The sequence below is a fragment of the Venturia canescens genome, chromosome 4, assembly GCF_019457755.1.
Source record: "Venturia canescens isolate UGA chromosome 4, ASM1945775v1, whole genome shotgun sequence".
NCBI lineage: Eukaryota > Metazoa > Arthropoda > Insecta > Hymenoptera > Ichneumonidae > Venturia > Venturia canescens.
In genome coordinates, this window is record NC_057424.1 from 1,397,824 (window position 1) to 1,410,505 (window position 12,682).

Consider the following 12,682-nt stretch of genomic DNA (forward strand, 5'->3'; position numbering starts at 1 on the left):
TATAAGCCGAAAATTATATCTCGGCCTCCAACCCGCTTTCCACCATACTCTTTGGTTCTTAATTGACAAAACATATTAGAATACAAGGAAAAAAATTGCCAAAGTCCAAGGACAGACTTGTTACGAAATATTTCTAGCACAATTATACTACGACGTCTCGTTCTCGATGATTTACATGTAGTGTTAGCTATGCTTCAATCCACAACGTTTAGAGTATAAAAAATTTGACATTCGCGCCTCTTCCATCTGAAGGTCTCTCCGCAACATGCCGTTCATCGTTTGTCATTGTTATTCGTTGTGCTCAACGATCCACACGCGCGGAGAAAAAATTCATCAAATAATTTTTGTTTATTAAGTATGGGTAAGGAGAAAAAACGTAAACGCTCGAGATCTCCTTCAAGAGATAAGAAAAGAAGAGAAGAAGAAACCATGGAGAAAATGCAAAAAATGCAGAATCAGTTGGATAATCTGACAACCCTCCTCAGTCACTTTGTGAAGCAAAAAGCTATTGACGAGGTTGCATCAATCCAAAGTGATAACGATGCAGTTGCAGGTAAATGTCACTGGTATCAAATTTCAAAATTACGTGTTTTCTTCCACACGAAAAAACACGGCACGTATTCCACACGAATTGTGCACCCAAAAAGGGGAGTCGAAAGCAGTTAGAGAATTCTCTTAATGTAAGTATGATATTTTTTTTCTCAGACGATCATGTCAACGAGGAAAATGAGGCAAATAATGCCAAAAAATTAGATGACTCGTCAGATTGCGCAAATAGCGAACAATCAATAGTTGGAAAGGAAGAGGAACGAAGTGTTCTCAAGGAATCTGTTTTAGACACAGAAATTCTTCAACTTTTGGGAGAAGATCCTAATGAGCAATCAGACGACTCGCACCACCTTCATGTCGAGGTAAAAAATCGCTGGAAGATTTGGTTGCAAGAGGGCCTACCGGAAGAGGTTAGAAAAAATATATTAAAAAAGTATCCACGTAAGGGAGAGTTGTATACCGAACCTCCAAAAATCAATCTCGAAATCGCAGCAGCAATGTCTGAGATTGCTAGAAAACGTGACCAACATTTTGTTAGTACTCAGCAATGCATTGGAACAGCTGTTATATCTATCGGTGCGGCTATGTCTCTCTTACTCGAGGAAAAAGAAGAGGGAATTGATCAAATTAAGTTATTAGAATATTTGTCTGATACGGGAAAACTATTATCAGATGTATTTTACCAAGAATCCTTGGCAAGAAAGTCGTTCATTACACCTATAATGAATAAAAATGTGAAGCATTTGGTAGAGTCACTGCATTCCAGCGAATGGTTATATGGAGAAAAGCTTGCTGATCAGATAAAAGAGGCCAAAACTATTGAAAATGCATGTCAAAATCTGAAAGCACTGGAAAAAAATACGAAGAAGCCTTTCCAGCGTCAATATCAGGGAAACTGGAAAAGCCCGTCTGTCAACAAACAGGCGGGCACATCTCACCAGAAGAAACAATTCTTCCACTTCAAACCGAGGACTCAGTATCGTTCGAATCAAACATCGAATCGCGACAAAAATCGACATGCGAGGGATCGATCGAGGAAATAAATTCGGTACGATCAATAGCAGGCAGACTTTCTAAATTTATCCACAAATGGACAAAAATAACTTCAGATAATGTCATTTTGAATGCCATAGAGGGATATTCTATTCTTTTTAATGAGATTCCATATCAAAGTCATATTCCTGAACAAAAAAGGTGGTCGAATAAAGAAGCAAGGGCGATTGAGATTGAAATTCAGAATCTACTCGATAAAAATGCAATAAAAAAATGTGAAAGCTGTAGAGGTCAATTTATATCGACATATTTTTTGGTTTTAAAACCAAATGGTAGTTACCGGTTCATTTTGAATCTTAAAGGTTTAAACAAGTTCATAGATCCTCCTCATTTTAAAATGGAGGATATTAGAACAGCAAAGAATTTACTGACTCCAAAATCATTTATGGCTTCCATCGATCTCAAAGATGCATATTTTCTAGTTCCTGTACACAAAAATTGTAGGAAATATTTGAGGTTTATTTTCAAAGGCATTATATATGAATTTACATGTCTGCCTTTTGGTTTGTGTACCAGTCCTTACATTTTTACTAAAATAATGAAGCCAGTCATGAATGTATTGAAGACTAAAGGGATTGTGACGACGATTTATCTAGATGACATACTTTTTATGGCAAAAAACTTTGAACGTTGCAAAAATATCACATTGGAGTCCAAATATTTTTTAGAAACGTTAGGGTTCGTCATAAATAATGAAAAAAGTAATTTGATCCCATCTCAAAGATGCAAATTCTTAGGATTTGTGATTAATTCTGTGGAATACAATATTGAACTCACAGATAAGAAGAAAAAACAAATAGATCACTTAATTGATAATATGAAAATTGGGCAATCCTGTAAAATTCGTGATTTTGCCACTTTTTTGGGTGTTTTGAATGCGGCTTCTCCAGCTGTAGCGTACGGCCATGCACATTGTAAATTATTAGAAAGGCAAAAATGGTTGGCATTGATTACCAACGATGGAGATTATGATGGAAAAATGATGATAAAAAATAAATTGGAAAAAGATATCACATGGTGGAGACTAAATAGCAAAATAGGAAAAAACCCTATAAGAACAGGAAAATACGCACTTGAACTATCTTCAGACGCTTCCTTAACAGGATGGGGGGCACATTGTCAAGGTCAATCTATTAATGGATGGTGGAATGACGCTCAGAGGAGATACCATATTAATTATCTTGAGTTGCTAGCAGCATTTTTTGCTCTGAAAGGTTTTACAGCAACTCTACAAAATTGTGAAATTTTGCTTAGAGTGGACAATACAACGGCGATTGCGTATATAAATAAAGCAGGGGGAGTTCAGTATCCAATATTAAATCAGTTGGCTCGAGAAATTTGGTTATGGCTAGAAGAGCGAAAGATTTGGGTATTTGCATCGTACATTTCTTCCAAAGAAAACGTTTACGCGGACATTGCCTCGCGAATTACGAACATGGACACTGAATGGGAATTATCACAGGAAGCCTTTAATAAAATATCAAAACAATTTGGCCCGATAACGATTGATCTTTTTGCATCAAATTTAAATAAAAAAGTTAATAAATATTGCTCAAGATTTCCAAATCCTGAAGTGTATAAGGTAGATGCTTTTACCTTGTCATGGAAAAATGAAAATTTTTATGCCTTTCCCCCATTTGCTTTGATTTTACGGACATTAAAGAAGATCATTACAGACAAAGCAGATGGTATTGTTGTAGTGCCAAATTGGCCAACACAGTCTTGGTTTCCCATGTTTCAGTCCTTGTTTAGGGGAACACCAATTATTTTTCAACCACATAAAAGACTATTAATGTCTCCTTGCAGGACTCTAACACATCCATTGGCGCAAACATTTTCCCTGGTGGCAGGACAATTATCAGGCAGGCTTTTTTGAATAAAGGATTTTCACAAGAGACGACAAATATAATGATTAATTCTATCGCCCAATCCACGCAAAAGCAATACGAGTCGTCCTTACGGCAATGGTGGAAATTCACCAAAGAACAAAATTATGATACATATAACGTAGATGAGTTAAAAATCATCGAATTTCTCACAAAACGTTATAATAATGGTGCCAAATATGGAACACTAAATTCAGATAGAGCAGCAATAGGTCTAATTGCCTCTACAGATGTCGGTAGTGAAAAGCTGATGTCGAGATTTATGCGAGGAGTATACAAAAGTCGACCGACTCGTCCTAAATATGATACCACGTGGGATGTTGATATTGTTCTCCAATACATAGATAAAATATCAGATAAAGATAAGATTGATCTTCGGATTCTGTCAGAAAAAACAATCACGCTAATGTTACTTACCACAGCTCATCGGTTACAGACGATGTCATTAATCTACATAGATAATATTTACCAAACTCAAGCTGGAATCGAAATAAGAATTTCGGAACAAATAAAGACATCGAGACTTGGAGCCAATCAACCAAACCTGATATTACCTTTCTTCAAAGAAAATGTGTTGCAAAAACTTTTTTGCAATACATGGATAAGACAAAGTGTTTACGAGGAGAACAGAAAGCTGTTTTCATTTCTATAGCGAAGCCTCATAAACCAGTGAGTGCCCAAACTCTGGGACATTGGGTAAAGTCATTTCTTAAAAAAGCAGGAATAAATACGAATGCGTTTACGGCTTACAGCACCAAACATGCCGCCGTTTCTAAGGCATTAACAAAGGGTTTAAGTGTAGATACTATCAAACGCACGGCTGGTTGGTCAAGAAAATCGTCAGCGTTTGCGAAATTCTATAATAGGCCTATAATGGATCAAAATGACACATTTGCTCTGTCGATCCTGAAAAATAAATAATTATCTGTTTCCTTTATATTATCTGGATGTTAATAAAATAAAAAAAAAAAAGAAGGAATGTCAAAAAATTTTTTTTGTAGACTCTGAACATCTACATGTAAATCATCGAGAACGAGACGTCGTAGTATAATAATACAATCAAACGAGCCCGCCGAAGGCGGGCGAAGTTCGATCGATATTATATGAAGACGTCTCGTTCGAAGATGATTACCTCCCACCCCTTATTGGGACCCGATATCCCGTAATCATCGGACAAAAAATTTTTTTTTTGAGATTAAACTCTAAACTAAATGACAAACGATGAACGGCATGTTGCGGAGAGACCTTCAGATGGAAGAGGCGCGAATGTCAAATTTTTTATACTCTAAACGTTGTGGATTGAAGCATAGCTAACACTACATGTAAATCATCGAGAACGAGACGTCTTCATATAATATCGATCGAACTTCGCCCGCCTTCGGTGGGCTCGTTTGATCGTATTATTTTGACGAAAAATAGGTCGTTTTTCGTGGAAACCAACGTTATAAGCAGTAAATCGTAAATAATTCATAGCAATTTAAATTAAAATTATATATTCATCAAAACATAAATAAGGAATTTTCGAGAAAAAAGACGTGATATCAAACCATAAACTTCCCCTAGGGAAAAAAAGGTTGGGACAAGTACATTGATGGTATCGTGTTTGCTGATAATTCCATCCATAAAAAAAAAACTTGGAAATCGATGCCTCATTCTTCTTATTTGATTCGAACAGCTAAATCAATTGAAAAAAATTCCATCTAATTTATGTGCAGCATTAAAATTTATTATATCAATTCGAGGCCAAGTATTTTCTAATAAATTGAAAAAATTACCACTTGAGTTACGTGCAGCACTAAAATTTATGATATCAATCAGTGGACAAGTATTTTATTAGTAACTCCAAATTTTGACGTTATTAAATTGTTCTAAAAAGCTTTTAAATCCAAAAAAAATCACATGAAAGCTAGTCATTCGTTACTCTATGGTGGCAAAGACTTATAAGAAAATCGATTTTTCTCAGACTTTCAGGATCCTTTGGTATTATTCACACAATTCAACGTCGATTGGATCGATACAAATTATGTTTAAATAAGTGTTAAAAGTACTTGTCCGGCCCATCACTTTCCGTTTAAATTGTTTATCCAAATAAAAATCAGGGCTTGTCTAGAACTGATGGTTCACAAGTCACAAGTATTCATGCGGGGGAATTGAGACAATTATCTTCAAGTAATTTTTATCTAATTGCACTAATTTAATAAAAATACGGAAACAAATTATTCCGCAATATACAAGGGATTTTATTCTGCATCGATAAATGAAACAAATTGTACATAATATATATGTTCAAGCTTCCAAAATAACTGTCCAGTTTATATTTAATGATGTCAATTTTTACTTCCTACTTATTCTTCCAGCGAACGAATTCCATACGGAATAAGAACTAACCTATACTATTATTAAAAGCATTAAACTAATAATGAATCGCATTTCAACAAATTTTTAACCAGATTCTGCCGTACAATTTCGTTTTTTTATGATTGATTTTTTATTAAATGAATAGTGATGGGCCGGACAAGTACTTTTAACACTTATTTAAACATAATTTGTATCGATCCAATCGACGTTGAATTGTGTGAATAATACCAAAGGATCCTGAAAGTCTGAGAAAAATCGATTTTCTTATAAGTCTTTGCCACCATAGAGTAACGAATGACTAGCTTTCATGTGATTTTTTTTGGATTTAAAAGCTTTTTAGAACAATTTAATAACGTCAAAATTTGGAGTTACTAATAAAATACTTGTCCACTGATTGATATCATAAATTTTAGTGCTGCACGTAACTCAAGTGGTAACTTTTTCAATTCATTAGAAAATACTTGGCCTCGAATTGATATAATAAATTTTAATGCTGCACATAAATTAGATGGAATTTTTTTCAATTGATTTAGCTGTTCGAATCAAATAAGAAGAATGAGGCATCGATTTCCAAGTTTTTTTTTATGGATGGATATATATTATGTACAATTTGTTTCATTTATCGATGCAGAATAAAATCCGTTGTATATTGCGGAATAATTTGTTTCCGTTTTTTATTAAATTAGTGCAACTAAGTAAAAATTACTTGAAGATAATTGTCTCAATTCCCTCTGCATGAATACTTGTGACTTGTGAACCATCAGTTCTAGACAAGCCCTGATTTTTATTTGGATAAACAATTTAAACGGAAAGTGATGGGCCGGACAAGTACTTTTAACACTTATTTAAACATAATTTGTATCGATCCAATCGACGTTGAATTGTGTGAATAATACCAAAGGATCCTGAAAGTCTGAGAAAAATCGATTTTCTTATAAGTCTTTGCCACCATAGAGTAACGAATGACTAGCTTTGATGTGATTTTTTTTGGATTTATTTTATTATTTGTAGATATCCATATTCCATAATCAAAAAAGGAAGTACTAATACCTGGCATGCATGTCAATACACAGAATTTTCCAAATTTGCAAGTATTCGCTGCGATTTATTCATCTAAATTTTGGTACAGACAGAAAAAATTACCACCGATTCATAAAATTTATTATGCCAAAACTAAAAGGAAAAAAGACAGCGCACTTGAAAGTGAACAGAACGCATAATTGTTTCATGTATCTCATTCATATATTACAGTTGGAACCAAAAAGTGAAAAGATTGGCACACCTACCGCTTCGCAGGAATATAGTTCATAGGTACTCGCTGCGTACCAGTAATACAGACTTTGGTGCTATGGGGCAAAAAACTTTAAAATTACCCGAACCACATTTTTGAAACTCATTATGGCATATTCAATAAATAAAGTGACAGATACGCTGCATGTTGAAGTAAATCAAATAGTGTAATTTAGAATGTCTCCATGGTTATACAGGGTGTCCCATTTTAATCTTACACCTGACTTTTCTCGGAAAATATTGCTCGGGTCAAATATTGTGTGGAACAAAACTTTTAGGGGTTGAAAGGGGACGTTTGATAAAAATTGGTTTGTGGATCCAAAATTCAAAATGGCGGCGTTAGAATGGCCGACATGTTTTTTTCGAATGGAAACATAACTTTTTTTCATCACCAAAAAATTTTTCAGCGGAAAACCAACAACTTTTGTTGGAAAAATTTTTTGATTAAGTTCATATTTTTTAAGTGAGAACATCATTTTCGACTATTTTAGAGGTATCCAGGATGTACCGCGAAGAGATCTTTAACGTACCAAGTGCAAGTGCGTTTGCGTGTGCGTCTGCATATGCGTGCATACGTGGAAGTGCATGTGTGTGTATTTTTTGTTTTCATTTTATTTTTCAACTTTTTTTAAAAAGAGGGGCATGCAATGCCTTTATGCCCATAGGTACGAGCTCACAAGGATTAGGTCTCTGCGGTTCGTCACTACCGCAGTGTTTTTGGACTCCAAACCCTCCTTGTGAGTGTACTCTGATCCCTCCCTAGAGATGTTCAAAGATCCCTCTATTCATATTTAAACATGCCTGAACTCTTCTCTCAAAACCATCAACTGTGCGTAGGAGAACATCTCTCGGGATCGCACGGCAGGCAGGTCTTATCCGCTCCTTCATGTTCTCTCGTGATTCACGTCGATACAAATTTTCAGCTCGGAAGTAATTGCCCCGACACCTCCCTAAAATAAGGAGCATATCAACGATTTCGTTGGGACTGAAATCAGCCATTGTTGCTAATTTTCAGAATTTTCCTCTAATTTAAGAATTTTTAAAAATTTCGAGAATCAAGAATTTTTCTCTGATTTCAGAACCTATACAAATTTTCGATTTCGTTTCTTGCTAATGGCTGCGGAGTCAGAAGATAAACGTTTCAATTAATTTTTCATCCGTGGGCGATCACAATGACTTCTAAAATAAAAAATTCTTCTCTGATTTACAACTCAAAAGTAGGCGTAAGTCTCGCTTACGTGAACTTATCTTTAAGCGTAAGCCTCGCTTGCGTGTACTTATCTTTAAGCGTAAGCCTCGCTTATGATTAAAGGTAAGTTCACTTTGTAAGAGATTAAAGAAAACATCATTGGTAGTACTGACGTAGTCTGACTTTGCGTAGTTCTCTTACTTTAGAGTTTTAAATCAGAGAAGAATTTTTTATTTTAAAAGTCATTGTGATCGCCCACGGATGAAAAATTGATTGAAACGTTTATCTTCTGACTCCGCAGCCATTAGCAAGAGACGAAATCGAAAATTTGTAAAGGTTCTGAAATCAGAGAAAAATTCTTGATTCTCGAAATTTTTAAAAGTTCTTAAATTAGAGGAAAATTCTGAAAATTAGCAACAATGGCTGATTTCAGTCCCAACGAAATCGTTGATTCGCTTCTTACACGCAAACGCACTTGCACTTGGTACGTTAAAGATCTCTTCGCGGTACATCCTGGATACCTCTAAAATAGTCGAAAATGATGTTCTCACTTAAAAAATATGAACTTAATCAAAAAATTTTTCCAACAAAAGTTGTTGGTTTTCCGCTGAAAAATTTTTTGGTGATGAAAAAAAGTTATGTTTCCATTCGAAAAAAACATGTCGGCCATTCTAACGCTGCCATTTTGAATTTTGGATCCACAAACCAATTTTTATCAAACGTCCCCCTTCAACCTCTAAAAGTTTTGTTCCACACAATATTTGATCCGAGCAATATTTTCCGAGAAAAGTCAGGTGTAAGATTAAAATGGGACACCCTGTATACAGACAAAATATTTGATCACATCCAGAAATGATCAGGCGTAGACTCACACACATGAATTTTTTAATCCATAATGCCAATCGTAAACTTGGTCTGGAAATACTCAATATACGTGTCGCTTCATCATGTTGTCAAACTTAAGATGTGTTCATTGCATTTGGAAGATACAAATTTTGATATCACGAAAAATAAGCAACCAATGACTTATTGAAATGAATTTCCAAATTCATCATGCAACAATTCAAGTGAATATCTATGTATTTACATGGCCCAAAGATTTTCTAAAACTCGTGTTTGTAAACAAGCAATCATGAAAACTTTTTGATATGAATTTTCCAATTTATTGACATCAATATGAGGAAATAGAAATACGAATGTCACTCGAGTTGTCTAGAGAATGAATAGAAATTGGTATGGATACACTGTGAGCTAAGGAGGTGGGAAAAAGGGCCCGGTGAACACAGCCAAATGTAATGAAAGAAAATATGACAACGATACATTGAATTAGACACTTTTACTTGACCGAAGTTTTTCAACATTTATTTGCATTCATTTACATACAATCACGCATATTTTTTCTATAATGTAATTACACAACATAAAATTTCTGTTTGGAAAGAACGTTTGAGAGGTTATAATGAGCGAAAGTTTTTTTTTCTCACATAACTCCCGTTGAAAATTTTTGAAGAACCCAGAACCAGGATTGCAACAAAATTATGTCATAAATAAACGTAAAATCAAAGAATTTGTACAAGGAGAAATTTCCCAATACTAATATATGTTCTATATAACAAACACTCGCGAACCGATTGCGATGAGCGTAAACTAACCCACATGGTTTTCACAAAACTTACATAACATTTTTTTTTTATAGTCATATAAGAATTTTGAATCGAATTCATACAGCTCGCACTATTTCTCCGAAATTTTATCATTCAGATCGCTGTTGCTATTAATTTGCTCATGCCATCAAAAACTGACAGATGGATGTATTATATATAGCGTCAAAGTCACTATATGTCTGGTTTTCGTAATACTGTATGACACCACATACCACTATTTTTAATAAAATAAATACATATTTAACACTTTATTAGATGAAAAATATTTTTTTGTCACCCCGCACTTCGTAATGTCGAAAATCCGTTTGTTATAACATCAATAACTGACGGCTGACTGATGGCCTTGTCAAGAGACTCGGCGGAGTCTCGGGACAAGTACATTGACAGCCCTGTCGTCTGCTGGCCCGAGGCTCTCGCCGAGACTATATATCTCTGAATAAAACGATTCGCGGTGGTGGGGGTAAAATCGACATGTCATTTTCTTGAATTGCAAAGCTCAGGAGTTATGTCGCAATTTGAAAATTGAACTTTCAGCTAATTAAGAAATTCTCTTTCGATTGCGTCCAAAATCAGCATGATCGGTGGCGTAATTGTTGAGAAAAAACTTTGCACGGGCTCAAGATTATGCAAAAAGTACCAACACATTTACGCAGCTGACGTATCCGTATATGGGTTCAGACCGATACATACAAGATCTTCTTGATGCCCATCATAACCAATCACCGTTGAGAATCTATTCGTCTCGACCAATCGCCGATGAGAAAGTTTCTGATAGTCCTCAATGTTTTCTTGTATACCGTCTGTTATCGTCTGTTATGTTATTATAAAGTGATTGCGATCGTAGCCCCGTGGATCAACGGTGCAAGATTTGCAAATTTCGTTTAAATAAATAAAACATTATTGGAAATAGCAGTGGATATTAGCAATTTTATTTTTTTCATAAAAGAAGTTTCAATAAGTTTCGAGCCCAATTCACGACAATAATATCTATAATAAATAAAACCTCAAAAGTGGATTAATTGATCTCATACAGTGTACTGAGAGTGAGTAAAATATTGAGAAGTGAAAACGTGAATAATGTGTGTCGTGAAAATTAAGAATTATCTGTTCTACTTCGATATCGTAATATATACATAGATAGCAAATTTGCGAGATTTCGCGTCATGTTGACGTTTGAGGTTATGACCGCCGGAGCTCTGTTGCGTGCAGAGTGTAGAAAAATAAAAGTGGTTATTGAAAAGTGGAAGGAATCGATATTATTAATGACGTGACTAATTAGTGTTGAATAATAATAATAACAATCAGAAAAAAAACGTTCGTTCATTATAACCTCTAAAACGTTCTTTCCAAGCAGAAATTCTATGTTAGGTAATTACATTAAAGAAAGAGGTGGATGGTTGTGTGTAAACGAATTCAAATAAATTTTATAAAACTTTGGTCAAGTAATTCAATGTATTGTTGTCATAATTTCTTTCATTTAGTTTGGCTGTGTTCACCGGTCCCTTTTTTCCACCTCCTTAGCTTACAGTGTATTATCATACCAATTTCTATTTGTTCTCCAGACAATACGAGACATATTCGTATTTCAATTTTTTTATATTAATTTCAACAAGATAATTTGAAATATTTATAACGAAAAGCCTTCATGATTGCTTGTTCATACACCCAAGTTTTGAAAAATCTTTGGGCCATGTAAATGCATAGATATATTCACTTGAGTTGTTACATGATAAATTTGGAAATTTATTTCAATAAGTCATTGGGTGCTTAATTTTCATGATATCAAAATTTGTATCTTCGAAATGCAATGAACACCTCTAAAGTTCAACAAAGTGATGAAGCGACATGTATATTGAATATTTCCAGACCATGTTTGCGATTGGCATTGTGGGTTGAAAAATTCATGTCTGTAAGTCTACACCTGATCATTTTTCGATGTGATCAAATATTTTTTCTACGGATAACCATGGAGACATACAAAATTACAGCATTTTGCTTGCTTCAACATGCATCGTATCTGTCACTTTTTTTTTGAATGTGTCATAATAAGTTTCAGAAATGTGGTTCACGTAATTTTGAAGTGTTTTTCCCTATAGCACCAAAGTCTGTATAACTGGTACGTAGCAAGTACCTATGAACTTTGATATTTCTGTGAAATAGCAGGTATGCCAATCTTTTAACTTTTTGGTTCCGACTGGAATATATTAACGAAGATATTCATTAACTAAAGTCTTCACCTACATATTTCTGAATAGATCTGAAATTACTGTCTTCAGAAACTAATGCACAGATACATGAAACAATTTTGATTTCTGTTCTCTTTCAATTGCGCTGTCTTTTTTCTTTTTAACTATGGCTCTGCTCTTTCCAATCCTTGTTTTGACTCCATCGGCTTGCAGTGGATCGATGCATATTATTAATTGGTTGCCTAATATGTGTGTCCTAGAATTTTCTACTATCTCTTCATGCTGATTGTGGTAACGTGATTCAAGAGGTTTCCAATTATGATCATCAATCGCACATTTTGTACAACAGATTCTCAAAACAGTTTCTGGTCTTGATATAAGTGTAGTTATTCTTTTTCCACCTGGTCTGTCGAGTAATAAATTTTGAAACTTGTTCCAAAAAGTCTTTGGATGCTTTTTTTGCTGATAATATGAAAAGTTGTATGTTGAGTATTCCTATTCTGCAAA